The 21,941-nt window shown below is 46.6% G+C and overlaps 1 protein-coding gene across 1 annotated transcript in view; it reads left to right on the top strand.

Annotated features, from left to right (window-relative positions):
- Positions 1–21,941, top strand: part of LOC119457955 (sodium/calcium exchanger 3-like) — a 301,682-nt gene that overhangs the window by 114,044 nt on the left and 165,697 nt on the right. The window contains 1 exon segment of the mRNA XM_037719738.2: positions 2,980–3,031. The gene's annotated coding sequence lies outside the window, so the exon portion shown is untranslated.

Here is a 21,941-nt window from a genome sequence, read left to right as displayed (position 1 = left end):
GGGTGACTTAAACACCCAAAATAAGCATTTGTTCGGTGAGGCAGTAACAAGTGCACCAGATGAGTCCGCTCATGCATTTTACCCCCTCACCTTGGACAAACATACAGGACTTGGTGCGGAAAAGTTGAAGTGCAGGGATTGCACTCGTTTATCCTAATCTCAAACCGGTACCCTTATTTTCATTCGAAAAAACAAATAATGTTGCACATCTTATCTTAAAATGTGAACAGTGCGTTTTACGCACCCGAATGTGCGCTGACGGCATTGCTGTTCCTTGGAACAGCACATCCTCACTTGAAGCCCTCGAAACCACGCAACGCCTTGAACATACCTGGTTTCCACGAAGCAAGGTGTGTTACTAGAGCAGAGCTTTCTTTCTTCAAGCTATCCTCCTATACCTTAAGCAACGTTTCAAGAAAGAGTATGTCGATATATTCCTTAGATGAACCAAAATGGATCGCGCTGGCACCTTTAGCAACCGTTCTTTAAATTATCAATCCCGGCACGTTTTAACATGCGCTTGTTATTGACTCTCTTTCTTTTTCGCAAGAAACAAGATGCGATTCTTCGGGATTCTTCCTAAGTACGTCGTCAATGGCTTGGTAAGCACGCGGGCAATTCTCACTGCGCATGACTTGCGATTCTAGTGGCCTTCATACGACGAAATGTACAGCCTGCATTAATTTCCAACGATTTTTTCGTTGAATTTAGGGCCTGTATTACGAAACGTTATTGTGCCAGCACACAATTGTAAAAATAGGTGCCATCCAATCCCATTGCCTGACGTGTCATTAGCAAAGGCGGTCGAATAATGGCAACGATCACTTACGAACGAGAGGCTTTGCGAATACGGCCCCAGATATGCGAAATGGTTGACTCTGCGACTAATAAACTACCTATAGTAAAATGAATGAATTAATTAAATAATGAAGATCAATTAATTAATAATCAGATATTGGAAGTTATTTTTCTAAATCTGATCGCGATGTCATACTTGTCGAGGTGATTCATTTATTTGAACACTTTTACATATACGTGTTTTTTTGCCTTCACTCTCGTTAACGTGTTCATGTGGCCTTTCTGTGTGTGTTTGCGAACGCTGTGCTTTCCACCAACGAAGGTGTTCGTTTGTACGTCAACATGGACACTCGAATGCTTGGGAACAGCTCAGAAACATTAGTTAGGTTTAGAAATGCGGTCGCTGTTGTTTCTTGTTTTTTAACAGCGAAGCTGTTTAAGCCAGCCGTAATTTGTGGTGCGTAGCCGTGGTAGCCATGACAACCCGGAGGAGGAGGAGGAGTAGAATGCGCACGCGGTCTCCTCCTCGCCTGCTCTCTGCCTTCCCAAGCCCTGCCTCTGTTCTCTAGGCGGCGCGCTGAGCCAGAAAAAAAAAAAAACAGAAAGCTTGCACTAGGCCGCGCAAAGCTCAAGACACAGCGAAGCTGGCCGATTGATATCGAGCGGCTGGACACCAACGCGTTCGTCGTCGGCAAGCGACATCGTTCTTGGCACTGTACCAAACTTGGTTAGCCTGCCTGCGTTTGTGGCATGCCAGGGCGGTATTCTGTAAGAGTCCACCTAATGGACTGTCCACTTCGGCTGTCACCATTGGCTGCTGCTTCACGTGCGCGAAGGTGCCAGCCAGTCTCCTTCCTGCTCGTGAAGCAGCAGCCAATGGTGACAGCCGAAGTGGACAGTCCACTAGGTGGAATCTTACAGAATAGCCCCCCAGGAGCGCTGTCATTCGTAGGCGCTCACTCGTCCAATGCTAGTCACGGAAAATGTCGCGAAAGAAAAGGTACCTCCGAAAATGATCGCTCGAAAATACCTTCTTACATGCGTAGTTAAGTTAAATCAAGTTAAGACCTAGCAGCAACCAAGTTCATACCTAGCAGTAGCAGCCAGTAAGCTTCGCTGTGCCTAAGCTTTGTGCGACCGAGTGCAAACTTGCCTGATTTTTAAAGACGATAGTCTTTCTTGGGGAACTTAAACGCTGAAAATTTGGTCTGTCTGTCTGTCTGTCTGTCTGTCTGTCACCCGATTCAGCCACCCGGCCAAAGTTGGACCACTTGCTTACCGCCCACACTACTTAAACTGGTACGGCTGTTCATACTTGTGAACGTTATCGATCGCAAAGTAAATATTACGCATATCTGAGGCGCAACATCACTAGGTAAGTATTAGGAGGTGTGTTCCTTTAATAGAAAATACATAGATACGTAACTCTAAAGACCCTAGTTTCTTAAGCTGCGCTGAAAATGCCATGCTATGCGCGCCGACGAACGACGTTCCCCGACTGCGCGCCCACGAGCGCCCTCTGCCATGGAGGAAGGAAACCCTCTGCACAAGCTCATGTTTCCCGATGTATTGCCAGATGGCGTCCATGTCTCACGCAGCGCCTCCTCAATTTTATCAATGCCAGCCAGATGCGGCCGATTCAACATAAAGGAAGCGCTGTCTGAGGCAGGGTAAAACATAAATGGCCGTTTGATTAAATAATGCGGTAAAATGAAATCTGTTCAAACAAACCTTCATGCCAGGACGGAAATGGTACGAGAACAGCATCACGGGTGGCCGCGGATCAGACCAGCACTCATGTAGTACGGCCGGCAGAAGACTATCGTCTTTCGACGACATTTGCAGCGAAGCACGCAGATACACGGCAAATTTTTTTTCTACAGTCCTTGTTTGAAACATTTTTCGAGCAAGTCTATGAATTAAGCGAAGCCGGCGCCGTCTAACAGGCACCCATATCTATTTGAATGTGGTTACCAAAAAAACTTCATGAAATATATATTTAACATATTAATTAATTCTTTGAACCCGGGATACAATCACGCCATTATGCATTTACGTGGTCGCGTTGCAATTACAAATAGTGACGGGCGTTGGTACCAACTTAGTTTGCTGTTACTCTGATGCGAGTATAGAATTGGTTGGGGTCAGTATTACAAATATTGTTTTCTTGCTTGTTTGCAGGCGAACAGAAGTAATCAGGAGTGCGGACAGTCTTCAGAACGTGCAACTGGAGGTACGTACTCGAACGCTATTATGTGGAGAAGCGGGCACCAGTTTAAATTAGTCGTTAGAAGGAATGGTTATCTGCGACTTAAGTTTATAGGGTTATTTACGACTTATGGGAGACGGTTCACGTGACTCCTGTTATTAGACTAGCTTAGCGTCACGTTGCGACAAACAATTATACTAGAACGATCTGTGCTTGCTTACGCTACAACGCTGAAGCATTCGCAGCTCAAGGTGATAAACCTTGCACTCCAAGCGTGAAAAACAAAACAAAGAAAAAATTGCGGCATGGACTGTTACGCGTGCATTGCTTGACCCGAAAAATTGTGGTGAGGGCAGAATGAAAATTATTCAATTAATAAATAATTAATTATGTAATTAATTAATAATAAATAAATAAATAAAAACAAAGTGCTTAGGACGAACGTAATGTGCATCTCAGTGACCCACATCGTTCCTGAAAGCTAGTGGGCATAAATAAAAGTGTTTTTCCGAGCGTGAAAAAAAGCCCGCGAATGCTCGCAAAGGGCCTCGAGCGGCCAGTCGCGCGGCAGTTTTGCGTGTATACGCGGGCTTCTTTCACGCTCGCAAAAACCCTTTTATGTAGCCCATATTGAGCAACAGAAAGCTGTATCGGCAGTTTTTCATGTTGCTCTACAATTTTCTTCTCGACACTTTTCGTCTAACAACAGTATTTGGTAAGTTGATTAATTAATTAAGACTGAATATGTAATTAAGCGGAATGCAAACAAATAATCTCAGTATCTCCAAGTGACGGCAAACAACATTACCTCGGTTCTGTCAAGCTGCGTGGCGTTTGCATATTATTTAATCTTGGTGCATGATAGATGGGACACCCTGTATATATACGTCTTCAAGCGCATGATTCGTTTATGAAAGCAATGGAAAAATGTGCGCCGAAGCCGCGACACAACGGATTTCCAACGGCTATCAAAGGAGCTAGCGCTGTCTTAAATCATCATTAAAGATGATTTCTGCGGCAACATTTAACTTCGTTTCCTACAAAAATGCCCTGCGATACAAAATGACCAGACCCAGAACACGGAACGAGTCGGCATGAATAAGGGTTCAGTGTGTACGCCACTGTTAAAAAAAAAATTTCTAAATAACTTTCGCTCTAGGAAGCGGCGCCGTATACTCACCACCGACATTCTCTTCTCGCATAGCTGCGGCGTCGGACGACCGCTAATGAACTCTAAGCTGTCCGGAGTCCTCTAATTGAGACCGCCGCCGCAGGTAATTAGGACGTCGGTGCACTGCCTCCGCCTGGTGACGACGAGCCCGGATAAAAATGCAAGCACATAGCGCCCATCACAATGTGACCGCCCTCTGGTCGTTTAAATGGTTGAGTAAGGATGACTAACGACTTACGCCGCGCGTAGGGTGTCTATAGAGTACTTCTCGCTTTGCTCGACATACCTACATCTCTCCACAGTGTGGACGATAACTTGCACAGGCGGTACAACCCGATTACCAAGTCAGTTGGGTCACGATCACCGATTTGGTGAAATTAGCAGCAAATACGGGTCATTCGCCGATAGGACGCCGATATTATGACGTCAATATGACGTCAATATGACGTCGATATGACGTCGATATGACGTCGATACGACGCCAATATGACGCCGACACTGACAGTCAATTCTTGTGGTATTGAGTAAACTTTACTATAGAGCAAGAGAAAAGGTATCTACAGAAACGGTATATCTTTCGGGCTACGTGCAAACAGATAATTGGTACACTTGCGGGCTGCAATTTTTTTTATCCGCTGCAATAACAGACAGAAAAAAAAGCAGTTTGATTATGTTCGAATTAGAAGTAGGAAGCAGAAAATTTATTTAGCACCTGCTTCTCTTTTACAAGTATTGCCGAAAATGGGTAAGTAGAAAAGAATTGAAGCACGAAGTTTACAAATTCTTAAGTACGCATTAAAAATAGATATCGCGGTTACGTCAGATGCATTTGTTAGAACAGCGAGTGGTAATTAGCAGCGACATTTAGAGCAAAGTTGTTAATTAATGTCATCGGCGTACAACAGTGCCAACACATCTTCGTGCGCCGGCGAAAGCCGGCGTGCCACGGCGTTCTCCGTATCAGATAAAGAACAGCCAACAACGTCACCTGCGCCGGAGTTGCACATTTTCGCCTTGAGAAGTAGCTACCCAGAACTAAAAGTATTGGGTGAAGTTTAACTCTTGCAAACCTAGTTATCACGATCGAAAGATCTGTTTGGCTTGGCTTTGGAAAGACTATGCACACGGTGTTTCATTAATGCACGCTTCCGCGCTTGGTAAGCCTCTCTATAATGCGCTAACCTGGCCCCCCTTTGCTCCGGTGTCTCAGCAGCCAACTTTGCCTTTGCTTGAGATTTCGCAGCCTGCCGTCTAGCTATATCTACAGGATGATTGCATTCAGCCTCTCGATTGCCCCCGAGCGCACGCACTGACGGCCTAGCCGGCGCGCCATCTATGGCGAGACTGAGCGACCAAGCGCCGGCGAAGCAGCCGTTAAACCTTCGCCTAGTCACGTGGTACCGCAGTGGCGAGGCTCCGAGCGAGCGCCGCGGCGACGCCTCTCCGCAGCGGATCACGTGGCATGACGTCACACCTGCCGCACTTGCGCTTCGGCGGCTCAAGGTCATTGCCACGCGATGACCTTGTGACCTTGTGAGACATGGCGTCGTAGAACTTTCGTTCTAAAATGAAGGTTGCCTTGCGTATGCCTCGCTCAAATAGGCAGAATTTTCTTTGCGCAGTGTTCTTAACTTTAATGCGGAATTATTTTTTTCTTGCATAATGTTTCATCGGCTCCGATTGAATAATCAGCTATGAGTTTGTATGGCTGCGGCGGTGAGAGGGTGATGACGTGGTGTAACATCACAACCTGCGTGGAAGTCGCCGAACCGGTCATATGAGCAGGACGTCGGCGACGAATTATCACTACAAAGTTTGATGCATTAGCTGTCAGATTAGTATACATCTGTGAAGGATTTTCTTTCCAATTGAGAATACCAGAATTGTCTTTTTGTCAGTCTTTCGTAGCGCATCCACTGTTATTTCAGGCCTGAAATTTTACTAAAAGGTTGCTCTAAACTGCACTATGTGAAACTAGGCTCTTAACAGGATAGAAAATGTTATTTCATTTGGCCTTTAATGACTCCCGGGAAGGATGCCTATTACTTTCGTTCTGCTCGAAGACTTCAATGTTCCACGTACCTAATGATAGCGCTCGCGCAAGAACTAAAATTTGATTAAGTCGCACTAGCTTCCGGGTATTAATTCTACTCGACTTTGCCTCAGAAAGCTTTATTATCGGAATATTACCAGCTACAGAAATCTGACAGGTTCGTTACCCGCGGTCGTTGCTAATTGACACCGCACGACTAGCAGGCGCACGGGCGGGCTTATCAATGAGCAGATAGCCCTAATAATGCATTCCGATGCCTTTTAGTCTAATCTGTTGTGAGATTACGTCAATTGCTGTTTGACGTAAAAGAAGTGCTTGTTGCCGGGAAAATATGAGGTATTCATTCCTTGTACATGCGACCCGCTGTAAAGAAACATGGAGTACGCGTTCGCAAATTATAGCCTAAATACGGAAAACGACAGGGAATAAATGCAGGAACAGTGCTTCCCTGCTTTCTTATCCTCCGTGCTCTGCGCCCGTTTTTCTCTTTTACAATGAGTTTGTGCTATATAATTGGGCAGATACCATAGCTACAATGCCGAACGCCAACAACTGCACACACGCGTATAGTCAAGGACTAGGCTGTTCTTGGTGACCTTTATCTTAGCGCCATATATTTATGTACTTTGTTTTGGCATTGTCCCATCTCTGTTTGCACTATCTCAGTGATTGGCCCAACTTTGATTCTACGGTCTGCGAGATCAAAGCAGCATTGATTACGATGTCTCCTGGATTGGCCCAGTTTTGATTACGCTGTCTCTGTAGGATCGGCCCACTTCACTCGGCCAGAAATCCGTCCAGGGAAAGTGGCGGAACAACCAATGGAAGGTTTGCTTTAAAATGTAAATTTTAAATAAATAGTTCATTATAGCTAGGGCTCCGTGTTTTCGGATAAATCCGAAAAAATCCGATAAACACTCGCCGGTAAAATTTTTGACAAGTCGGATTTATCCGATAAACTCCGATTTTAACGGTCAATATGACCCTGTTCCCTTCTACATCGAAAGGGCATGTTCTAAGCAGTCATTGATACATCGGCCGGTTTGGCCGATATAAACTTAATCTCCACACCCACCACGTCACCACACCCATCGCACGTTTAACAAAGGGCTTGTCACGCATGGAGGGAGACGTATGACCGCTCAAGGACTGTCGCAGACCTTCATGGACCTGTCGCTGAAAAGTGGAGGCTGGCAGTTGAGAGGAACCTTTTCGATACACTCCAGTACACCAGCGAATCGTTTTGGTAGTGTTCAAATTGTAGGATATAAATTTGAAGCATGAGTTACCCAGCGCGTTCGAAACCTATGCGCCGATTTTTGAGTTAGTGTTTCTTGAAACTGACGGCATGAGCCACCTTATGAGTGATATTGAGAACTACCAGAGCTAATTAATCAGTAACATTGTTGAACCCCTGTCGCTTTGGAGACGTCACACTGTCCAGTGCTTTCTCGCTGTGCGCTGAGTCTTCTAGCGCAAACGTTGAAAGGGCATTTTCAAAGCTGATAATCACCAATCGAAAGGAGCGTGCTCCCATCACTGACAGCAACCTCGTAAATTATGATTGCGTCTATTACAACAAGCTTTAAGCTTGTAACACGCACCGACGTAGGTGTTTTGTGTTCAAGTATTTGTGCTTGCGTGTATCTGTGTTTGTACGTTCAAACCTTCCAGACAACAAAAATACGCTTCGTGTGTTCTGAAGTTTTCGTGTTCAGATATCATTTCATCTATGATTTAGAGTATTGAGAGTAATGCAAAAATTAACTCCGAATTTCGGAGAACTTGGGATTTACGAGAAATAAACTCCGACAAACTCCGAATTTCCGCCAGAAAGTAAACTCCGAAAAACACCCTCCGAATTTCAAGAAAAATAATCTCCGAGAACACGGAGCCCTAATTATAGCCTTGAACGCGACACCTGTGCAGCGTACAGTATTTCGCGCTCCGCTCTTCCTCAAAGGTTTCCAGCGGCTCATGCGCGACGCGGCCACGGTCAACAACTGCTGACGACAGGCCCTCGTCTCGACGTCCACTCCGCTGTTAACGCCACGTTGTGAGCGCCTTTTAATCTCGACCGGACATTCATCGAGCTGACGTGATTGCGCGGACCCCCTCGGTCACTGCGTAAACACTCGTTGTCACGAAAACGCGTGCGCCACCTTAATTAAACCCTGCTGTATAAATAGCCAGGTAAATAAGGGCGAGGGGGCTTGCCGATCGAAACACGTGATTTTGCCTGCACGTGCGTGAATTTGGGAATGCGCACACGCACTTGGTGCGGCGCGGCCAAAAATTACAAATGAAAGATAATTAGCAACAACCTGATTGCGAAGGCCATCATCTTGCAGGCGTTTTCTGCTGCGCAAACAAAGTGGGCTGCTCTTGAAGCGGCCACAAAACTGTATGAGTGAAGGGGATGCCGTTGTCGGGGCTTACGTGTGCTGTGTGTATGTCGGTAAAGCACGTTCCTGAATGGGTGCTAACGACGCCGATGGCGCAAACGTCGACACGCCGGCGGGCTCGTTAATTGAGTTTAACGTGTAGTCCTACAGTGTGAAAGAGACCAGCTACGAGATTGCATAAGCTACACCCCCCCCCCCCCCTCTATTCCCCTTCCTCATCATCTCCATCCCTGCAGCACTGGTTTCGCAAATGTGGCTGACAGTGATGTGTTGAGACAACCGCGAAGGCGAATTGCTGAAACGAACCCATTCCTAAAGCAACGGAGAAGTTTTCCGAAGGTTAAACAAGCTTGTCGTGGCCTGCGTCGTGTCTGAAAGCGAATGTAAAGAAAACGTGATCTGGAGGCTATTGTCAAACCTGTCTAGGACAATACACGTCCTCGCGGCAGGTCTTTGTCTGCACGAAGTTTCAGCTGTATATAGCTTGTATATAACACGCTCGTAAGTGTCCGCGGCTGACAGGACGTTTAGTGCGAACCTCAGCCGACGCCCTGTGGAAGCAGATGGCTAGTGACGTGCGAGTCGTCGCAAGCAGTAAAGCAGCACCGGGAACGCCGGATCCTTCTGGCAGTCTTCTTACGCAAGCGATCCAAGCACACTCACTCTTCCATCACTATGAGGGATTTGTGCTAACTTTCGTTTTGAAGAAGTGGTTGCATGAAATTTTCAACTTGTTATAGTTCCTTTCTACTTACTTTGCACGAGAATCGAGGTCCTCTAAACCATAGAAAACATACTGGATTGCGTAAGACGCTCGAAAAAAATGTCACTTTCATCCGGAGGTGAAGCAAGACAACCGACAGCGATGTTTAGCGTTGCGCTGATGGTGTTTCAGAACGCTGACTAGTCACGAGAGGCGTGCCAGTGTACCTCGATGTTGCAAGAGACGAGACAGAAGAAGAACCATCGGCGTTGGTCAGCGTCCAAAGAAAGGATCACATAAATTTAGCGTGACTTTCACGACGGTGTGGTGTGCGCACAGCTTTTCCGCAGGAAAGCGCTAATGTATGCGCCCACAACGTCCGTGGTAGCCATAATGCTCCCCTGGCTCCTGCACGACCGATTGAGCGGAGGGTGACGGTACGTCCACTTGGCTTTGTCGCTTTTTCGAAACGAACGCACTTCTCAGTCTCTGGAAGCCTTGTAATCCATCACGCGGTGGACCGCGCTTGCGTCGTCCGTAGCCGCACAGCACGACAACGCCAACGGCTACGGCGCAAATGCGTAGGAATCGCTACGGCTTCACCTGCGGAAGTCGCAGCAATTGCAGAAAGAAGCACTGAGCCACTGTTTTACGACAGCATGACGTGTCCACGTCCTGAGTGCTCAATCCGAAACTACATACTCCGCAGAAACAAGTATTACGACAAATTGAGGCACTCTTACACTTACCGGTTCGATTTTCTTTTTCTTGTTTTCAGGGATTCGGTCTTCCTTTGAAGCAAAAAAGAAATAAAGATATAGAGAGAAATACTGACGAGTCGAGAGTGTCACCTTATTGCACTCCTACGATTAAGATGGTCACAGCGTACTCATCATGTGATTCCACTCGCCTTGAGTGATCACTGCACCACGCCACCACCGCCGCCATTAACCCGTCTCGCGAGTTCAAGTGTGTCAAGTTTGAAAGACCTCGAGACGTTATGTCGCCATCTTCGACAAACACTACTTCGACCTGCTCCTCTGTCGCCATTGTAACAAAAAAGGGCAGGTCTTCCAACACGCAACCCTCGACAGACTCCTTTTGTTCTCGTATCGTTTTCTTCCGTATACCGGCGCCAAAAACAGCGTCGCTTGCAGGAGTGGCCACTGAGAAAGAAGCCCCTGTTTACCAAACGGCAATGATATACGTACGCTTGTGTATTAAAAAATGATGCTCCCGTGCCAACGCACGAACAGGAGTCGCTGTCGGCTTCCCGCTGTGTTATCAGAGGGCATACCGATATGGCGCGCATTGTTCGAGCGATAATGCTTAACGGACCTTGTCTCTGCGTCGAGCACGACGAGAGAGCATCGAGGACTCTAAACGAGCGGGCTTTTGTGCTGCTCCGTTCGCTGGAGTGTGTGTGTGTCTGTGTGCGAAGAGGAAGTCTTTTCGCGACAGTGAAGGACTTGGGATAGTCTGTGTGCCCACGTGGTATACGCTTTTTTAAAACCAATTCTGCGTGCTTCTCTTACTGGTGGTGCTCTTTCACCGAGCGCTGTGCTAATCTGATCTGTGATATAGGCGTGTTGAATCAAGTCTGCGTGGGCCTTTTTGCTGCCTGTGGTCTCGCAAATGACTGCTGTCCGATGGACGCTGGTGCTTTGGATGACAATCCGGTACTGATACTTCGAAGGCTTCACACGGACGGATGAAGAACGGGTGATAGCGGTAAGCTGAGTTGTTCTTGAGTACCGCAGTTCCCGGATAAACTCTACAGTGGCCCGGTGCTCGTGATCATGGCTGCTTATGGTGTACTCACAAAAACCTGCGCATAATTTTTTTCAGTTACCATCTATTCAAACGAGAATAGGTGGCAATTTAGATTCAGTAAAGGCATTGCTTCAGTGATTCAGGGCAACGGTTCATTGGTACAAGTTTGTGTTGTATGTCGATAATATATCGAATGTATGAAAAAAGGATCCCTAAGGCCGACTTTTACCGTGCGCCATGTATGTTCTAAGCTTTTCCAACCACAAGAAAAATCATGATTAGGTATGGCTCAGTTTGCAGTCTTTCCTTTAGGATACAACCATACGAAGCCAGCGTACAACGAATGCATGAAAACAATTTGCAGCCGGTGGATTCCGCTCCCACCGGCAACAAGTTGCCTTTTCTTCCGATTTTATTTTGTTTCCTCTAATTACTTCAATGCTTTAATTAAGACAACAATTTCCTCTATATTAGACTTAATTTTATGTTGCCTACATATGCCTGTGACTAACAAAAGTCGGCCCCCTCGGTGCCTATTCTTCTCGTCCTTTAGTGAATGTAATATCAAATTTAGTGGAATATTACGAACCATAATTTCAGCGAGAAAGCTGCGACAAATCTTAGGGGGGGGGGGGGGGGGGGGGGAATAGTGGGGTCCGAGTATTCGCTTTACCCCGGTTTCTTTCTGAACACAAGGGTGAAAGGGCTTCAAAGCTCGTCTTAATTCTGTCCGGAATGAAGCTTCGAAAGATTGGCTTATCAAGCTGCATCACGCTTCTTGTCGTTTCATTTCCAAAAACGATTAATGCTGCGAAATTCTCAGCAGCTACGCTGAAATATGTCGCGTCGTTTTATCTAACGGTCACAGTGGGCGTCTCTTTGTTATACCACGCTTACAATTTCAAATCGCATAGTTCAAACGAAGAAACCGCTTGCTGGCACGATAAACACCGGCAGAAAGGTTCTCCAGCTCGATGATATAACACCACTCATCTTTTGCGTCACTGGAGAAACTCCACGGAGTTGGGCCCGAATTCCTGGAAAAATGGATTTGCGAATGGCCTTTAGTTGTTTTCTGCTACGAGTACACACACTCTCTCACGCACACACAAAGTGGTGCATTGGCACAGACACGAAACACACGTATCTCATCCCCGGTTACTGTGTGTTTCGATGGCGCACCGAACACCGTTTCGCCATTTTCTCTCGCATATGATTCATTGCTTCGACGTCATCGAAGCCAGAAAACGGCCTTGCGCTGTAGTGATTGCGAAGAAGCAGGTCTCCTTGCGAAGCCGAACCTCTCTCTATTTACACGTATGCCGACAGAAGTATTGCGCTGATGTATGAGCAAGGGATCTTTGTGTCGTTACGTACCTTCCCCTTTTGTTTTTCTATGCATGCAGCGATTCTGAGCCCACGCTCGCCGCTGATCGCTAAACGCACCTTACGCGGAGCTCTTCGGGCTCTCGCTAATTCGAATAAGTCTCGCAGGTGTATAGAGGAAGTTTTAGCTCCGGGCCCACTCCAATTTCTCTATTCGAGTGCATGTAGAAACTGCTGGCTCGCCTGAGACAACCGCTGGACCGATTTGAATGATAATAATAATTTTTGCTTCACTTGAGAGAGAAAGTTCAGTTCTAGACAGTGTAAGACGCGGAATTTCCATTCGCTCCTCAACTCTTCGACAAAAAAAATTGCTGTATTTCCGAAAATTGTGGGTGCGTGGAAACAACAAAGTCTGATCTTCATTTCCCGCACTTTAATAATGAGCCATTTCTTTTCACCAAATGAAGCAAATAGAGCGCTGAAAGAATAACTTGTCAAGCTCAGTTAATTTAGTGTTGCTTCGTAGGATCCTACTCAAGATTCTGGAAGCAGCGAGGCTGTATTATTACCACTATCCTACATATATTAGAAAATCGTACAATGCAGTACATTGTATTTCTTTTCTTACCTTTCCTAAAATGTTGGGTAGTAAGTCGGATGCCCTTTTTCAAGTTAACCTCTTTGCCTTTCCCATCTCATCTCTCGCTACCGCTCTCTGTAATAAACTAAAAAATAAATAAAAAAATAAAAAAGAAATCGGCGGATCCCACGTTCATGTGGGAAGCGGTGATAAGGGACTGAGCTATCTTTGATGTTTACGGCAGAGTTAAAGCAAAAGCTATAATACAAAGATAACGCTAATATGACACGAATGTAATACAATTTTACGATAATGTAACATTACTGACGCGAATGCAGTACAATGTTTATGCGATCGTTGCACGCACCAAGTGGTCCAAGCACCTACACTCAATGACACATACCGGCCCAAGCTATATGCCGCAAGACAGCAGTAGAAATGCACCCGCAGGGGAGAGGCAACTAAAACGTCGCCTTAAAGGCTTCTCCGCTTAGGGATAAGACATTGGCTGTGGCTGCAGACACGCACGGCCGACGATGTCACGCGTATATGAAATTTCCCGTTTCGAAGGCAATGCCCTCGAGGCATACGAACCAACCATGCATGCGCTTACCCTCTTGCTTTTGTGCATTGTATCCAATTTACGCAGGGTGTTTGCAGTAGACACCGAGAGAGATGGTAAGGGGGGGGGGGGGGGGATTTTCTATGCATACGCTTATTACGTTTCGCGGTTCAGTTCCCTTTCACCAACTCTTCCTCGAAAGGAAGTGGGTGAGACGCGGGTTCGAGGCTATGGTGGGGAGCTGTCGTCGAATCGATATGGTCGTTGAGTCATTGTGCCTTTTCTTGCCGGCCGCCCTTCGCGTGGCCTACCGCTCTTTCCTCGCCTTCTCTCGGCCCTCTTGTGCTGAGCGCTTCGTGTGGTCGCGTCGGAACACGGGAATCCAATTTGCCCGGAGCCCCAACGCGAGCCCTCTTCAGGCCGTGGCCTCTTTTTCACGGTGGCGGTGGGCGCCGCAGAGCGACCAATAGCAGGCGACTTTTTTGAGGAACCCCGATCCGCGTATGCTGCGAACAAAGCCGAGATGAGCCGAGATGAGACTAGCCGAGTCAAACTGGCTTCTTCTTTCGCCTTGGATGCATCGTGCGTCGCGTTGCGATGGCCAAAGAACTGCCCCGGTTGATGTAAAGCTTGTGATTGATTGATTCGGAGCTTGCAAGCAATGAGACGTACAAGTGAAACCTCATTGTCGTCGTGTGCTCCTTGCACGAGGCTACAAAGGAAACCCGTATGGGTCACTCAAAAAAAAAAAAACAGAGAGAGAGAAAATAAACTTTATTTGCTCCAGAGGTAGGGTTCTGCAGAGTGCCTGTAGATGAAAAAAAAAAGCACCGCCTTAGTTCAAAATTGTACTGGTTGCGACAGGCCGCTCGAGGCACTTTCCGTGTATTCGTGGGCTTCTTTCGCGCTCGGAAAAACACTTTTATGTAGCACGTATTGAGCAACGGAGAGCTGTATCCGGAGTTTTTTCATGTTGCTCTACAATTTTCTCATTGACACTTTTCGTGTAATTATAATATTTGAGAAGTTGATTATTAAGGCTAATTACGTAAATAGGCGTAATGCAAAAAATAATCCCAGTATCTCCAACCGACGGCAAACAACATTACCTTGGCTCTGTTCAGCCATGTGGCATTTGCATATTTTTAAATCTCGGGGCATGATACTTGGGACACCCTGTATATACTGTGTAGTCCTTACACATTGGCGCTTTTTTGTTTGTTTGCTTTCTCGGCGTTGCACAGTGCAACATTTACCATTGTGTAATTGGGTTGCAATTAAAAAGGTGAGCTTACACTAAACCAAGTGCATTGGGAGCAGGCTACGCAGAATGCATCGATTCTGGTGAGGTAATCGAAGTTGAACCGCGTAGCTTGGTCAATACTTCGGAGGAATATCCCCTGGGAACGTCCTCTATACTCATGACTTCTCTTTTACGACGAAACGGTCCAAGAATCCACCCTGAACTGCCTCTGAAGTGTCTTTAAGTGTCCGCCTCTTAAGCGTCTTCATCCACCGCACTTAAGCGTCGATTTAATGCCGCTACTTCTCTCAGCTTCGTATACGTTGCCCATTCCGTGTCGCGTCTCGTCGTCCTGCGCTGTGCTCCGAAGTCCAGTGAGCACGCGCATCTCGCCGCTCGAGCGAGGTAAGGCGCTTAAGTATCTCGGCCCATAGCCACGACGGGGCCCCCTGGCATTTCTGCGGGCGAGATTTCTTGCATACTTGTCGCGACTGCGCTCTCTCTCTCTCTTCTCCGTCGCACAGTTCTCTGCACTATCGCGAAAGCTAGAGTTGCCAGAGTTGGGAGTACGTTCAACTGACATAGGCTCTGTGCAACCCTACGCTCTGTACAACCTAAAGGCTCTGTGCAACCCTAGGTACCACGCATGGTGGCATAATCTGCAAGGCATGCTTGCTCGCCGGCGAGTCGAAGGCACATTCCGTTTAGGTCATCTCGTGTGCGTTACTGGAGCCGTGTGCAGACGCCATGAGGTTGCATCCGTGCTATGACATTTTTTTTCTTTCATTTTTTTGTTACTCCCGCGTTGGTTGTCCATGCGTGCAGAAAACCAAATACTAGTGCTTACGTATTCCTTGCAAATTGCGTGCGGTACATTTGGACTCGTTGTCTGGAAACTTCAGCTGAAGGGAGAAAATGAAAGGAAAGGTAGGGAAGTTAACCAGGTTGAACCTATAGTTTGCGACTCGTCCAGGTAGCCCGGTGGCTATGGGGTAATTACGCAGCTGAGTTCGAGGTTTAGGGTTTCAACCCAGGTCGCGGCGGTCACATTCCGATGGGGGCGAAGTGCGTTGGGTGCACGGTAATGAACCCCACGTGGTCGAAATTAATCCGGTGTCCTCCACTACGGCCTGCCTCGTAATCAGAGCGTGGTTCTGCCACGTAAAAGCCGAGAACTAAATTTTAAACCTGACTTGCTATCCTACACGGGGGAGGGAGAAATGTGAAGAAAAAAAAAAGAGAATGGAATAAGGCAATATGCACTCTAAGAAGTTCAGCAAAATCACCAAAACAAGGGTGTTTTCGTTAGAACCACGGCATCACATTTATTTTTCTTAAATTTTGTATTTATTTGAAAGATGTCAGCGACGCGTTTAAACACGACTTCTGGCTTGAGCCGTAGAATATTCTCCTTGGCCTGAGATCAAATCACAATTAGGAACCTGAAACGCGCTGAAACCTTGAAAGGACAGCTAGTGTTTTCTATATATAGGTCTATGTTTTTACTTGCTTTGATTGAGGATCGTGGCGATCCTTATGAATTCGGCCACGCATTCCTCCGTAATAACATTCGTGAGTGAAATGCTATGCAGACAGTTATAATCGTATTTTTACTGCAAATATTGTCACATCACAGAAAAGTCTATATTTTAATGTATGACGCCATTCTTAGAAGAATTTTTAATTATTGCCAGTCACTAGTTTTGGTTTATTTCTGGTCGTGGCACCGGTGCCCTTCTTGAAGCATTCCCAGACGGGATATTTGATCCTTTGGAACATAATATGTTCGCGTGCGCTCTGTTTCTTGATGTATCCAAAGCGTTTAGTACAGTTAACCACAACATCCTTTTTCGGACGTTATGTCCTACTCAGCATCAAGAATCTTTTCTATGAATTTTTTGAAAGGTTACCTTGATGGCCGCTCGCAAGTGGTATTCAGAGACAAAGAGTTTCCTTAAAGCCAAAGGGTATGTTAAAAATGTATCTCCGCAAGGCTCCTTCTGCCCCCTTTACTACTCAACTTAATTGTAATTTTTCGGCACGTTTATAATGCTGTCTTGTTTTTTATATGCAGATGATATTGTGATCTTAACTAAACACATTCATTACACTCAAGCTGTAACTTTAGTGCAAGATCATGTACAAGTAGCAATGGATCGGTTTGCGAAGAATTGCTTGCGTTGTAATGCATGTTAAAGAACCGAGGTGGCCAAAATTAATCCTGAGCCATCCATTACCGCATATCTCATAATCAAAACTGGTTTTGGAACGTGAAACTTCAGAAAGAAGAAGAAGAAGAAGAAGAAATACTTTGTTTTACATATTCATTAAAGACAAATCCTGTTGGTGTACTCCTGTATTTGCGAACTAGTGACTGTCACGTCTGTCGATACGCCCAGCTGTGGAATATGTAAACTCTATAAAGTGTCTTGGTGCTTTCTTTCATAGTGATCTTGCCTGGAGCAATCACTTAGCATACCTTTGTGACAAGCTTAGGGTATTCGCTTGGCAGCTGCTTAATATTAAAGAATTCGTTGCTCTACCTGTAAGAAATATCGCGCACGCCCTTGCTTACAATGTTTTCGGATGTGTTATTACGGTATTTGCTTTTTGTTCCGCCTGTTGGCAGAGCCGCGTTTACCATATCCTGATGTGTAGGTCGAAGAGTGTTGGATAGAAAACTGCTACATGCATCTAGCAGTATGAACTTGCTTTGGTGCTTAGGTCTTCCTACTTTTAATGTTTTGCTTTTGAAAATTGTCGCAACACGTAATTATTAGAACTGCAAATTTAAACACGATTATCTACATCCGCAGTCATCGCGCAAGACACCCTGCTTCGTGTGCAAAAAAAATAGAAGTAAAAATGGAACAATGCTTAAACCTACCACACTAACTCGCCAAGTAAATTGGCCATTGTGGCATGCTTGCATGTTTGCGAAGTCTGAGGCGAAAGCCCACCATTAGGTAGCTGTCTTTTTTTTTTTCTTTCACTCCATTCTCTCTTCGCCGTCAGTCCGTGTCATCTTTGGCAAGAGCGCAAGAATCAACAAACAACCAAAACACCAAAACAAACTTCATTTTAACACAAAAATGCGAGTAATAACAAGCAGTGGAAATGGCAGCAGCGTAAGGCCCTTGCAATTTTAAGCCTGAGTAGCACGTTCACGGCAACGCTCGAGTGACATGTTTTGCCGTCGGCGTGCGAAACACGCGTATAGCAGTTTTCCCTATTTCGCCCGTTGTCCTTGCGAGAACGCCAGTAAAGCATGCGCAAATGCATAGCACGGACAATCGCATCAACGCGTAGTGAACAACCGAGATAAGTACAAGCAAGGAAAGGCGTGCAATACAAGCAGAAGGTTCTGCATCACACGGTATTGCTTGACACGTTCTGAACGTCATTTTTCAACATGTTTCGGAGCCTCGGAGACGGCGCGACGATTGACTCGTTTTTGCAAGAGCTCGATCGGGACAGCTAAGGACATCTTTGAAGTATGGAAGTCTCGCCGGGTTGATGTACGATCTTTCAGTTTTTCTAGCCGGAAACCCGCGCGATAAGTAATAAATGCCACGAGTGACGCGAGGATGCGAAGCTTTCAGCTTCGAAGATTCGAAAACTAATCATAAGCTTTCACTTGAGCGTATATACGCCGCTTCGATGCGTCCCTCGAGATTTATACAAGTGTAGCGGAGCTGTCACCGCGCATGTAAATGTAGATTTTTTAAAAAGCGCCGTCCTTTAAAAGCGCCTTCAGGCGAAAACACTTCGGGTCCTTTCCCGTTCGCTTTCATTGCTGCTTGGGTTTCAGCCGTCTTCCCAAGCAACGATAATGTTATCAATACTCACTGCGCCGAGTGCGTTGTTTGTTTAGTTCGGAGTGATTAGCAGTGGCAGAACAGTATAACTTGATCTGAACTGAAGGCGCGAAAACGACGACGGACGAAGAGAGAGCACACACACACAGGGCGCCTGTGTGTGTGTGTGTGTGTGTGTGTGTGTGTGTGTGTGTGTGTGTGTGTGTGTGTGTGCACGCACGCACGCACGCACATGCAAGCACCGTCGTCGTTTTCGCGCCTTCACTTCAGATCATGCTTAACCAACACGCCCAACTATCCATCCTAACGTAGTAAAACTTCTTGCGGGACGGGTTGGTTGAAGACTAAGAGACGCATATTAGCGTAATGAGGAAGCAGTCTTAAGAAGGATGGAGTGCGAACGAACAGAAAGAACGTCTAACTTCAACTGCTTCGCGTCGCGGTAGCCCAGTGGGTACAGCCTTGAGCTGTTGAGCTCGAGGCCATGGTTTCGACCCGGGCCATGGTGTCCTCATTTTGTGGAGACGAAATTTGAAATCGCTCGTCTCCTTGGATGTAGAGAGAGAAAAATAATGATAAAGGAAAGGAAGTTAAGATGCACGTTGAAGAACTCGAGGTGGACAAAATTAATCCTGCAGTACCCCACTATACGACGCGCCTCATAATTATATCGTGGTTCTGGCACGAAAGACCTTAGACATTTTTTTTTCACTTCAACTGCTTATTCGGGGATCGTAGTGAAAATAATATGCCGAGATGCGCATACCAGATGGACATGCATGTTGGACACGTTGCTGTGATTTCCTTGACGTGGTCGGGTTACGCATGCGCATCTGGCATATTCTTTAGACTTCGTTCTCCGAATGAACAGTCCAAGCCCAGTGCCCGTTCCGTTCCTTCCCACTCCCCCCTTATTAACTCTTGTTTTCTCGTCGGGCTAATATGCATCTCTTAGTGGCCGAAGAAAAGTTGTCTCCGCAGCAATCATGGTAACAAGGGCACTTGTCTACGTGACGGTAACAACTGCTGTCTTTGGCAGCAATCACACGGACCACTCACTCTCTCTCTCTCTCTGTCTCTTTCTCGATCACCCCCCTCTCTCTCTTTATAGGGAAGAAGAATAAGCGAGTGCTGGCGGAAGTCTAAATGTCCAAAAAGGAGGCGTTTTTAGGTGTTATAGTGAGGAGGGGGGGGGGTGAGGGTGAGGGCTTGGCGTGTTGCGCTGCTGGTTCTGCCGGCGCCACATATATGCGCAGTTTACTAAAACTCTCTAATCCCTCGCTTCCGCGTCGACCACGTTCACGCACGCAAGTGCGCACCCACACTTGGCTTCGCGTATCTCTGCCGACGCTTTCTACAGCGGAAGCACACTCAAACGCAGGCCGAGCCGAACCACGCACAATTAAAACTACTACACGGTGCACCGGCACGCGCGAGAGCCAGTCGCCTGCGCGAGCATGTGGAGAGCCGCCCGCTTGCAGGCAAGCACCAGCGAACGCAAAACACACAAAACTGCAATTGATGCGAGACACGTGCGCGTCATAATCGACGTGGCCAGAGTTGCGTGTACGCGTGCCGTTGTGTGTATAGAGCCCGCAAGCTGCTATCAGGAGTGGACAAAGTCCGCACTATTTCGGAACATCGCATCGTTGGTGGCGAAGAAAAGGGGGGGGGGGGGGGGGGATTGACAAATGCTGCGGGTATCGGCAATCAATCAATTGCATTGCACGCCGGGTCTCTCTTACGCTCGCCCGTTCGCTATCGCTCGACGAAACATCCATTATAGGAAGGAGGTGTCCTCTCTTCTACGTCATAGGCGGCAGCGCGATCACCTTCGTTACTCGGAGGAAGGTTTGTCCACTATAGCCTCATGTATGCCGTGGCTCGCTCAAGCACACAAGCGCGTTTTGCGGCGGAAAGGAATTCAACGCATTTCCGCTCTTTAACGATGTTCGATGGTGCCAGTAGTCCTTCGGGATTTAGTTTCATTATTTCGCCTTCGACGACCGCTATTTGCTTAGCAGCGTCGTTTCAGGTTTCCTGTAAACTTTTTGTCTTTATATTGTCTCGTTCTTTCCTCTATCGATGTTCAACGGACAGCCGAATCGATAATCGTTTTCTCATGAGCTCGCGCTAAGCACAGATAACGCAGCCGCGCGCAAATGGGCGCGAGGAATTTTTTTCGGCGCACCCGAAGCTTGAACAACGTCTTTAAGGTAGCCGTGGAGTATGTAATCGATGATTCTATTTTCTCGACTCTGCCTATAGGGAGGGTCTTTCATTTGTGTGTTCTTTTGTATGTTTTATTCGTTGCTATGATGTAAAAATGTGTGCAATGAAATGTTACTTGGGACCCCTGCGTCGTTCGGTTTATCGTGTCTTGTCTCAGGGACAGCGGAAGAATAATGGCTTCAGAATGTCACCAACGGTTGTGATAACATGCCCGCAAAACAAAAACGGTTCAGTCGCTTAGTTAACAACTTCGTCTTCTTCCCGCCCTTCGAAAAGAAAAGATAGGAAGAAAAGTCGATGCTAATGAACTTGACTCGTTATAGCTACACTGTCAGTCAGTGTTCATCGTGATAGTTAATGGGTTTTTTCTTTCTCTCGTTTCACCGGCAGCAGTTTCTAATTACGCTGACAAGATGTAGTCCCAGAAAGACACGGAATAAATAGGTCGGAAAAACCAGCTATGGTGGTGTAGCGGCTATGCATGGCATTATTCTTAGTAGTCCAACGCCCGAGGTTGCGGGATCGAATCCCGGCCACTGCGGCCAGCATTTCAATGGGGGTGAAATGCAGAAAAGCCCGTGTACCGTGTATTGGGGATAAGTTAAAGAACACCGGGGTGGTCAAAACTAAACCGAAGTCCCCCACTACGGCGTGCCTCATAATCAAATAGTTGTTTCGACTCGTAATACCCCAGAATTAATTTTTTTTTAACGGTCGGAAAGCTTTATTACCGCAACGCAATCGAATTTTTCAACCCGTTATGTACGAGACTACATGAAGCGAACGACACGCGGTACGTATCTGTCTTTCAGCAAATTGTCGTCGCTGGTTAACGGTTGTACCGCTTGAATGAGCTCTGTCCGCAGTCGTGTCATCGAAGCGCAGTCATGCTTTACGTTGGGAGTACGACAGTGAGTCACACTTGCGAGATAGACATGGACGATACTGTCGGCAATGTGGTCAGCTGTAAGTCTCGACAATATTGGAGAGTTTCTAGCGTTTCCCGCAAACGTATTGCAGTTTACACATTACCGAAACACTAGAGACATTGCCTGAACACCGGAG

Source organism: Dermacentor silvarum, chromosome 7 (assembly GCF_013339745.2).
Source record: "Dermacentor silvarum isolate Dsil-2018 chromosome 7, BIME_Dsil_1.4, whole genome shotgun sequence".
Lineage (NCBI taxonomy): Eukaryota > Metazoa > Arthropoda > Arachnida > Ixodida > Ixodidae > Dermacentor > Dermacentor silvarum.
This window is presented reverse-complemented; position numbering and strand designations above follow the sequence as displayed.